General features: G+C 45.2%; 1 long non-coding RNA gene across 1 annotated transcript; it reads right to left on the minus strand.

The window, feature by feature from the left end:
• Positions 1–347: 347 nt before the first annotated feature.
• On the minus strand, positions 348–1,825 carry LOC106598955 (uncharacterized). The gene is made up of 4 exons (XR_006763523.1): positions 1,579–1,825; positions 1,117–1,192; positions 882–997; positions 348–786 (listed from the first exon to the last, which is right to left on the minus strand). It is a non-coding gene; the product is annotated as an uncharacterized lncRNA (long non-coding RNA).
• Between the last annotated feature and the right edge of the window lie 8,646 nt (positions 1,826–10,471).

Consider the following 10,471-nt stretch of genomic DNA (forward strand, 5'->3'; position numbering starts at 1 on the left):
GTAACCAGATTAAATCGGGTATGTTTTTATCCAGCCGTGTCAATGCTGCCCCCTAGCCCTAACAGGTTAAACTATTCTGCAACTGCTCTCTCTCTTTGGTCCTTGAGTTAAGACTATTCTTTAATTGATCCCTTTCAGCAGTCATAACCTTTAGACTATTTTGATGCTGGTCTCTATCTTTGGTGCTTGTGGTGAGACTATCTTGTGTTGGTCTCTCTCTGTCGTCCTGGTATTTAGGCTATTCTGTAGCTGGTCTCTCTCAGTGGTCCTGGTATTTAGACTATTCTGTAGCTGGTCTCTCTCAGTGGTCCTGGTATTTAGACTATTCTGTAGCTGGTCTCTCAGTGGTCCTGGTATTTAGACTATTCTGTAGCTGGTCTCTCTGCCGAGTTATTGTGATGAGAGTATTGTGCAACTGGTCTCTGTCTTTAGTTGTGGTTGTGAGAGTATTCTGTAGCTGGTCTCTCTCTTCTGTCAGGGTGTTGTAGCTGGTCTGTATCTCATCTCTCTCTTTAGTCAGGTTGTTGTTACTGTTCTGTAGCTGGTCTCTCTCTTTAGTCAGGGTGTTGTAACTTGTCTGTAGCAGGTCTTTCTCTTTTTTGAAACTGGTCTCTCTCTTTAGTCAGGGTGTTGTAACTTGTCTGTAGCAGGTCTTTCTCTTTTTGAAACTGGTCTCCCTCTTTAGTCAAGTTAAGACAGCTGGTGGGTTGCCGATCTCCTTCTTTAGTCAGAAGGCTGTAATTGGCATGTTGGTCTCTGTTGTGTAGTGATGATCGTTGACTCCATCTGTAAAAGGGAAAGTTAATAAATTATTCAAATATGTGTAACTATCACACCGTTGACGTTTACCAAACGTTTACCTACTTACAGTACCTACTTACGTTTACCTACTTACAGTAGACAAACAGGCCTATGAGCCCAGCCAGTAGGATAACACACAGCAGCCCCAGACACACTGCAGCAACTCCAGAGGGTCTCTTCCACCACTGAAAATGTACTGAATCACAGGGAAATATCATGTAAGAGCTTTGAACTCTCTCTGGTAACATTTAAAAAAACATATATTATCCAGGATGTTAAGGAACAAAAGCTGTGAGTTTGTACTTGAATTGATACCTGAAAATGTAACACTGGGCTTGTTGGGAGACGTGTCATCATCAATATCCATGGTCTGCATTGTTGGATTCTCCACCTGTGTTTGTATAGATTGTCTCTTACATTTCTAGAACTCAAATGCTATATTTTCCTCTGTTACTTCAGCTCTAGTGTAGGTTTGTATCTGTGTCTTATGTTTTGTCAAGTCAAATACTTGAAGTGAGTTTGACTTCACTTACCCAGTACAAAGGACAAAATAGTATAGTCCCAAATGCAAACTCGACCCAAGTAGTGACCCATGTATGGTGGTCAAGCTACATCAAGCACACTTCAGTATTTGACATACATAGTTATGTACTTTTGGCCCAGTTACGGTTCACCTGCTTAGTCCCCCAGAGACACTAACATAATACATAAGAATCAGATAATAAACACTCCTCATAAAATGATGATATCTGGTTAAATAGAGAAAATAAATCTTACCACAGTCTTCGAGAGATGAAAACGGATACATCCAAATATGTTACATTGGTTTGTTAAGACGAACGAAACGAGATGTACTGAGTGAGGATGAAATGTAAGATAACATGTCCACATGTTTTTTTATAGGCTGAACTTTTTGTGTCAACATCAGCATATCCTTTCAATTATTTGGTCAAACAAGTATGAACTAATATACCACTGGATGCTGTGTTCAGATACAAGGTAACGTGGTTAAGTCAAACTCAAGTCATACTGAAGGTTCAATTTACTGAATGCTGCATGGTAGTGTTTCATTTCCCCTCTCTCTCAAGCACATAAGCTATAGGGGTCAAAGGTAAACTTTAGTTTAAAATGAATGGTTGAATGTTCAGCTACTCCAAAATTCTAAAGCTTGGAAAACTTGGAAGGCTGAATGTGGCAAGGCAAAATGTGTCTATACCTTATTTAAAGCCCTGTCAACTGCCATTTTATAATAATGTTCAGTATTCAAACTGGGTTCTGAACTTTCTAACCTTGCTCCTGTCCCGACCTACAGTAACTCAGTAACTGGTTGCTGAACCCTGTTCGGGAGGAGGGTGCTAGAATGGTTTTAGCCAACAACAGATTCACCAAACTGTCCATTACAGTCCTAGCTGGTAACGTCATAATCACTCTATATATATAAAACGCTATTGTAAGGTCTCTAGCCGACCTATTTTAGGGTCACTAGCTGGCCCTAACGTAGGGTCTCTAGCTGGCCTATTGTAGTGTCACTAGCTGGCCTATTGTAGGGTCACTAGCTGGTATAATGTATGGTCCCTAGCTGGTCCATTGTAGGGTCACTAGCTGGCTTATTGTAGGATCTCTAGCTGGCCTATTGCAGTGTCACTAGCTGGCCTATTGTAGGGTCACAAGCTGGCTTATTGTAGGGTCACTAGCTGGTCTATTATAGGGTCACTAGCTGGTCTATTATAGGGTCACTAGCTGGTCTATTGTAGGGTCACATGCTGGCCTATTACAGGGTCACAAGCTGTTCTATTGTAGGGTCACAAGCTGGTATATTGTAGGGTCATAAGCTGGCTTATTGTAGGGTCAGAAGCTGGCCTATTTTAATGGTCTCCAGCTGGCTTATTGTAGGGTCATTAGCAGGCCTATTGTAGGGTCACTAACTGGTCTGTTGTAGGGTCACTAGCTGGCCTATTGTAGTGTCACTAGCTGGCCTACTGCAGGGTCTCTGGCTGGCCTATAGTAGGGTCATTAGCTGGCCTATTATAGGGTGTCTAGCTGGCATATTGTAGGGACACTAGTTGGCCTATTGTAGGGTCACTAGCTTGCCTATTGCAGGGTCACTAGCTGGCCTATTGTGTGGTCACTAGCTGGCCTATTGTAGGGTCTCTAGCTGGCCTATTGTAGGGTCACTAGCTGGCCTATTTTTGGCTCCCCTAGCTGGTCTATTGTAGGGTCACTAACTGGCCTATTGTTGGGTCACTAGCTGGCTTATTATAGGGTCACAAGCTGGCTTATTGTAGGGGCCACTAGCTGGCCTATCGTAGTGGTCTCTAGCTGGACTATAGTAGAGTCATTAGCTGTCCTTTTGTGGGGTCACTAGCTGGCTTATTGTAGGGTCTCTAGCTCACCTATTGTGGCGTCACTAGCTGTACTATAGTAGAGTCATTAGCTGGCCTATTGTAGGGTCACTAGCTGGTCTATTGTAGGGTCACTAGCTTAATATAGAGTTGCTAGGAATTCTATTATAGGGTCTCTGTCAGGCCTATTGTAGGGTCACTAGCTTAATGTAGTGTTTCTAGGTAGCCTTTTGTAGAGTTGCTAGCTAGCCTATTGTAGAGTTTGCTAGCTAGCCCATTGTAGAGTATCTACGTAGCCTATTGTAGAGTTGCTAGCTAGCCTATTGTAGAGTGGCTAGCTAGCCTATTGTAGAGTAGCATATTGCCACGCCTCATAGTGCCTACTGTAGGTCAAGCTAGATCATGTGTTTTACTATGACATTGAGAGTTGAAAAGGGATTCATCTGAATATGTTATATTAGTGTATTGTTAAGACAGACATAATGAAATGTACTGATTGAGTATTAGTATGACTGGAGTAAAGTATCCTTATGTTTTTTATCGTTAGAATGACCCCACAGTATGTGTTAACATCAGCATATCCTTTAGCTTATTTGGACAAACAATAAATAAGTGTTATGTGGTTAACTTGGCTTGGAAACAGGCAGTATGTGTTACTAAAGTTCACACTCAAACTGAAAGTGCAAGTTACAGAATGCTGCATAGAACTGTTTCATATCCGCACTCTCTCTAGCACAAAAGCTATAGGGGTAAAGATATATACTTTCGGTTACAATTAAATGACTTGTTTCTCCACTATTACAAGGCTTGGAAAATATTGAAGGCTGAATGCCATCATACCTTATTTAAAGCCCTGTCAACTGCCATTTTATAACAGTGTTCAGTGTTCAAACTTTGTTCTGAACTTTCTAACTCTTTTTGTGTCCTGACCTACATTAACCGAGTGCTTGTTGCTAACTGGGTAGCTAGCCTGATGGAGAGGCACCTGCCTGCTGAGTGCTTGTTGCTAACTGGGTAGCTAGCCTGTTTGTAGAGCCACCTGCCCTGCTGAGCAATTGTTGCTAACTGGGTAGCTAGCCTGTTGGAGAGCCACCTGCCAGCTGAGTGCTTGTTGCTAACTGGGTAGCTAGTCTGTTGGAGAGCCACCTGCCTGCTGAGTGCTTGTTGCTAACTGGGTAGTGTTAATGTTGCGACAGTTCATTTCTGGTAACAGAACAAATAGTCAGCACATAGTAACTTCTGATTTAGCTGTACTTTAATTAATGCAAACACGTGTGTGGTAAATGGGTTGTTCGTATATACGGTCTCGCTGTTTTACCTCGCAGGGCAAAACAGAGAAGAGAGCGTCACATTCTATTGTTCTCTCATTTATACCGAGAGATATTTCCCGCTCAATGCCGACCTGTCCGAGGGAGGAGGAGCGTGGTTTAAACTTGATCCTCCTATCGTCGGGCGTGCAGGCTGATCCCAGCGTCGTGACGCACTTCCTGTTGCCGGTTCTAGTTCTTGTCTTCAACAGATGATTTACTCGTAGTTTATGTACTTAGCATAGCTTCCCCAGTATTATAAAGGTTATGCATATAAATAGCCAGTTCAACCCTAACAGTAGCTAGTCTGTTGGAGAGCCACCTGCCCTGTTAAGTGCTTGTTGCTAACTGGGTAGCTAGCCTGTTGGAGAGCCACCTGCCAGCTGAGTGCTTGTTGCTAACTGGGTAGCTAGTCTGTTGGAGAGCCACCTGCCCTGTTAAGTGCTTGTTGCTAACTGGGTAGCTAGCCTGTTGGAGAGCCACCAGCCCTGTTAAGTGCTTGTTGCTAACTGGGTAGCTAGCCTGTTGGAGAGCCACCTGCCCTGTTAAGTGCTTGTTGCTAACTGGGTAGCTAGCCTGTTGTAAGGCCTTGTTGGTCCTACAGTAGGTCAACCAAGATCATGTGGTTTACAAGAAACTGTATAGGACGATAAGAAGTCACATGGTACCAATGCGGAGTGTTAGGTGGATTCCTTCTTATTACCCTGACACAGCTCCTCCACTTCTCCTTTTCTCACACCAAACTTTCATATTTTCATCTTTCACTTTCCTCTCTCTCTCTCTCTCTAGTTTCTGTAGATTATTTATACGTTTGTAAATCTAAAGAAAGTGCTGCATCAGCAGACTCAAGGGCCATATTTATCAAACATCTCAGTGCAGGAGTGCTGATCTAGGATCTTTATGAACAATGTCATGTGGACAGGGATTTTTATTATATTTTATTTTATTTAACCTTTATTTAACTTGGCAAGTCAACCTCTATGGGCTAGGTGGGACGCTAGCGTGCCACCCGTGGTGCACTCCATCAACAGCAGGTGCATTTCAAGAAGCGGCAAATTTGAATCCAAATAAATGTCAAAATTCAAATTTTTCAAACATACAACTATTTTACACCCTTTGAAAGATAAACATCTCCTTAATCTAACCCACGTTTCACGATTTCAAAAGGTTTTATGGCGAAAGCATACATTTAGAGTATGTTAGGACAGTACATTTACAAGAGTTGTGTGTAATGTTTTGTCAATTCAAAGACAGGGTCACCAAAACCATAAAACCAGCTAAAATGATGCACTAACCTTTTTACAATCTCCATCAGATGACACTCCTAGGACATTATGTTAGACAATGCATGCATTTTTAGTTCTATCAAGTTCATATTTATATCCAAAAACAGCGTTTTACTATGGCATTGATGTTGAGGAAATCGTTTCCCTCCAATAACCGGCAGTCAAGTCAGCGTCACAAATTAAATATTTAAAATTAGAAAACATTGGTAAAATATTATATTGTCATTTAAAGAATTATAGATTTACATCTCTTGAACGCAATCAACTTGCCAGATTTAAAAATAACCTTACTGGGAAATCACACTTTGCAATAATCCGAGCACTGCGCCCAGAAAAATACGCGCTATGCGATACAGAATAGACGTCATGTTGGGGAGATCTAAAATCGAAAATACTATGTAAATAATCCATTACCTTTGATTCTCTTCATCAGATGTCACTTCCAGGTATCACAGGTCCATAACGAATGTAGTTTTGTTCAAAAAAGCTAATCATTTATGTCCAAAAATCTCCGTCTTGTTAGCACATGATCTAAGCCAGCCGGACTTCTCGTCATGAACGAGGGGAAAAATATATTTACGTTCGTTCAAACATGTCAAACGTTGTATAGCATAAATCATTAGGGCCTTTTTAACCAGAACATGAATAATATTCAAGGTGGACGAATGCATACTCTTTTATAACGTATTGGAACGAGGGTACCCAACATGAACTCGCGCGCCAGGTGTCTAATGGGACATCATCGTTCCATGGCTCTTGTTCGGTCAGATCTCCCTCCAGAAGACTCAAAACACTTTGTAAAGGCTGGTGACATCTAGTGGAAGCAATAGGAAGTGCCAAAATATTCCTCAGCCCCTGTGTTTTTCAATGGGATAGGTTTAAAGGCAATACAACACATCAGGTATCCACTTCCTGTCAGAAAATGTCTCAGGGTTTTGCCTGCCAAATGAGTTCTGTTATACTCACAGACACCATTCAAACAGTTTTAGAAAATTTAGGGTGTTTTCTATCCATATGTAATAAGTATATGCATATTCTAGTTACTGGGTAGGAGTGGTAACCAGATTAAATCGGGTATGTTTTTATCCAGCCGTGTCAATACTGCCCCCCTAGCCTAACAGGTTTTAAGAACGCATTCTTATTTACAATGATGGCCTATCAAAAGGAAAAAGGCCTCCCTGTGGGGACGGGGGCCTGGGATTAAACATTTAAAATACAATATAAATATAGGACAAAACACACATCACAACAAGAGAGACAACACTACATAAAGAGAAACCTAAGACAACAACATAGCAAGGCAGCAACACATGACAACACAGCATGCTAGCAACACAACATAACAACAACATGGTAGCAATACAACATGGTAGCAGCACAAAACATGAAACAAACATTATTGGGCACAGTCAACAGCACAAAGGGAAAGAAGGTAGAGACAATAATACATCACACAAAGCAGCCACAACTGTCAGTAAAAGTGTCCATGATTGAGTGTTTGACTGAAGAGATTGAGAAAGAACTGTCCAGTTTGAGTGTTTGTTGCAGCTCATTCCAGTCGCTAGCTGCAGCGAACTGAAAAGAAGAGCGACCCATGAATATGTGTGCTTTGGGGACCTTTAACAGAATGTGACTGGCAGAACGGGTGTTGTATGTGGAGGATGAGGGCTGCAGAGATATCTCAGATAGCGGAGAGTGAGGCCTAAGAGTCTTTTATAAATAAGCATCAACCAATGGGTCTTGCGACAGATATACAGAGATGACCAGTTTACAGAGGAGTAAAGAGTGCAGTGATGTGTCCTATTGTAACACCCTGGCCATAGAGAGGGGTTTTGTTCTTTATTTTGGTTAGGCCAAGGTGTTACATTGGGTGGGCGTTCTATGTTCCTTTTTCTATGTTTTTGTATTTCTTTGTTTTGGGTCGGATGTGGCTCCCAATCAGGCACAGCTGAAGCTCGTTGTTGCTGATTGGGAGTCACACATAAGGAGCATGTTTTTCCTTTGGGTTTTGTGGGTAATTGTTTCTGTTCAGTGTTTCACCTGACAGAACTGTTGGCTGTCAGTTTCTTATTATGTATTTGTATAGTGTTCCATTTTATAATTAAATATGATGAACACTAACTCCGCTTGCGTTTTGGTCCACTCTCTCTTCAGACAGCCCTTACAGAATCCCCCCACCAAGAAATGGACCAAGCAGCGGAGGAAGGAGAAGAGCTATCGGGACTCATGGACGTTGAAAGAAGTGGAGAGAAGCTATCTGTAGTCGTGGACTTGGGAGGAAATCCTGGACGGTAAAGGACCTTGGGCTCAGGCTGGGGATTATCGCCGCCCGCAATGGGAGATCGAGGCGGCGAGAGCTGAGAGGCGCTGGTAGGAAGAGAGGGGCGCAACGGACACGGGAGGCAGCCCCAAAACATTTTTTTGGGGGGGCACACGGGGAGATTGGCGGAGTCAGGTGGTAGACCTGAGCCAACTCCTCGTGCTTACAGGAGGCAGCGCAGTACTGGTCAGGCACCGTGTTATGCGGTAAAGCGCACGGTGTCCCCAGTACGCGTTGATAGCCCGGAGCGCTACATGCCAGCCCCACGCAAGTGCCATGCGAGAGCAGGCATCGAGCCAGGACGGGTTGTGCCAGCTAAGCACACCTGGTCTCCAGTGCGCCTCCTCGGTCCAGGTTATCCTGCACCGGCGTTGTGCACTGGGTCTCCGGGGCGCTGGGAGGGTCCAGTTCGCCCAATGCCTGCTCTCCGCCCGTGCCGGGCCAAAGTGGGCATTCAGCCTGGAGTAAGCATGTCGAGCGTCCGTACCAGAACTCCCGTGCTCCCCCACAGCCCGGTTTATCCTGTGCCTCCTCCTCGGACCAGGCCTCCAGTGGGTCTCCCCATCCTCGTCCGTCCTGTGCCTCCTCCTATGTCCAGGCCTCCAGTGGGTCTCCCCATCCTGGTCCGTCCTGTGCCTCCTCCCAGGACTAGGCCTCTAGAGTGGCCCGCTTGTCAGGAGCTGCCAGAGTGGCCCGCTTGTCAGGAGCTGCCAGAGTGGCCCGCTTGTCAGGAGCTGCCAGAGTGGCCCGCTTGTCAGGAGCTGCCATCGCCGCCCGCCAGCCGGGTGCAGCCATCGCCGCCCGCCAGACAGGAGCTGCCAGAGTGGCCCGTGGGGCTGCCAGAGGGCCCGCTTGTCAGGAGCTGCCAGAGTGGCCCGCTTGTCAGGAGCTGCCAGAGTGGCCCGCTTGTCAGGAGCTGCCAGAGTGGCCCGCTTGTCAGGAGCTGCCATCGCCGCCCGCCAGCCGGGCGCAGCCATCGCCGCCCGCCAGCCGGGCGCGGCCAGGGTCGCCTGCCAGCCAGGCGTGACAAGGGTCACCCGGCAGCCGGGCGAAGTCAGGGTCGCCCACCAGACCTTCGGCGCGGCCAGGTGCACCACCTAAGAGGGCGACGCCAAGGGTGGGGTAGAGGCCACGTCCCGCACCTGAGCCGCCGCCGTAAGAAGGCCCACCCGGACCCTCCCCTTCAGTATCAGGTTTTGCGGCCGGAGTCCGCACCTTGGGGGGGGGGTACTGTAACGCCCTGGCCATAGAGAGGGGTTTTTGTTCTTTATTTTTGTTAGGCTGCGTTTTGGTCCACTCTCTCTTCAGACAGCCCTTACACCTATAAGGAGCATTGGTGGCAAATCTGATGGCGAATGGTAAAGAACATCTAGCGCTCGTGAGCACCCTTACCTGCCGATCTATAAATTATGTCTCTGTAATCTAGCATGGGTAGGATGGTCATCTAAATCAGGGTTAGTTTGGCAGCTGGGGTGAAAGAGGAGCGATTACGATAGAGGAAACCAAGTCTAGATTTAACTTTAGCCTGCAGCTTTGATATGTGCTGAGAGAAGGGCAGTGCACCATCTAGCCATACTCACAAGTACTTGTATGAGGTGACTACCTCAAGCTCTAAACCCTCAGAGGTAGTAATAACACCTGTGGGAAGAGGGGCATTCTTCTTACCAAACCACATGGCCTTTGTTTTGGAGGTGTTCAGAACAAGGTTAAGGGAAGAGAAAGCTTGTTTGACAATAACAAAGCTTGTTGTAGAGCATTTAACACAAGATCTGGGGATGGGCCAGCTGAGTATAAGACTGTATCATCTGCATATAAATGGATGAGAGCGCTTCCTACAGCCTGAGCTATGTTGTTTATGTAAATTGAGAAGAGCATGGGGCCTAGGATTGAGCCTTGGGGTACTCCCTTGGTGACAGGCAGTGACTGGGATTGCAGATTCTTTTACTTTATACACTGCACTCCTTGAGAGAGGTAGTTAGCAAACCAGACCAAAGACCCCTCAGAGACACCAATACTCCTTAGCCAGCCCACAAGAATGGAATGGTCTATCCGTATCAAAAGCTTTGGCCAAGTCAATTAAAATAGCAGCACAATATTGCTTAGAATCAAGGGCAATGGTGACATCATTGAGGACCTTTAAGGTTGCAGTGACACATCAATAACCTGAGCGTGAACCAGATTGCATACTCGAGAGAATACTGTAGACATCAAGAAAGCCAGTCAACTGAATATTGACACGTTTTTCCAACACTTTTGTTAAACATGGAAAAATAGAAATAGGCCTATAACAGTTAGGATCAGCTTGATCTCCTCCTTTAAATAAAGGATGAACTGTGGCTGCCTTCCAAGCAATGGGAACCTCTCCCAGAAAGGAGACGGGTTAAAAAGGGTGGAGATAGGTTTGGCGATGATAGG

This window comes from Salmo salar, unplaced genomic scaffold (assembly GCF_905237065.1).
Source record: "Salmo salar unplaced genomic scaffold, Ssal_v3.1, whole genome shotgun sequence".
NCBI lineage: Eukaryota > Metazoa > Chordata > Actinopteri > Salmoniformes > Salmonidae > Salmo > Salmo salar.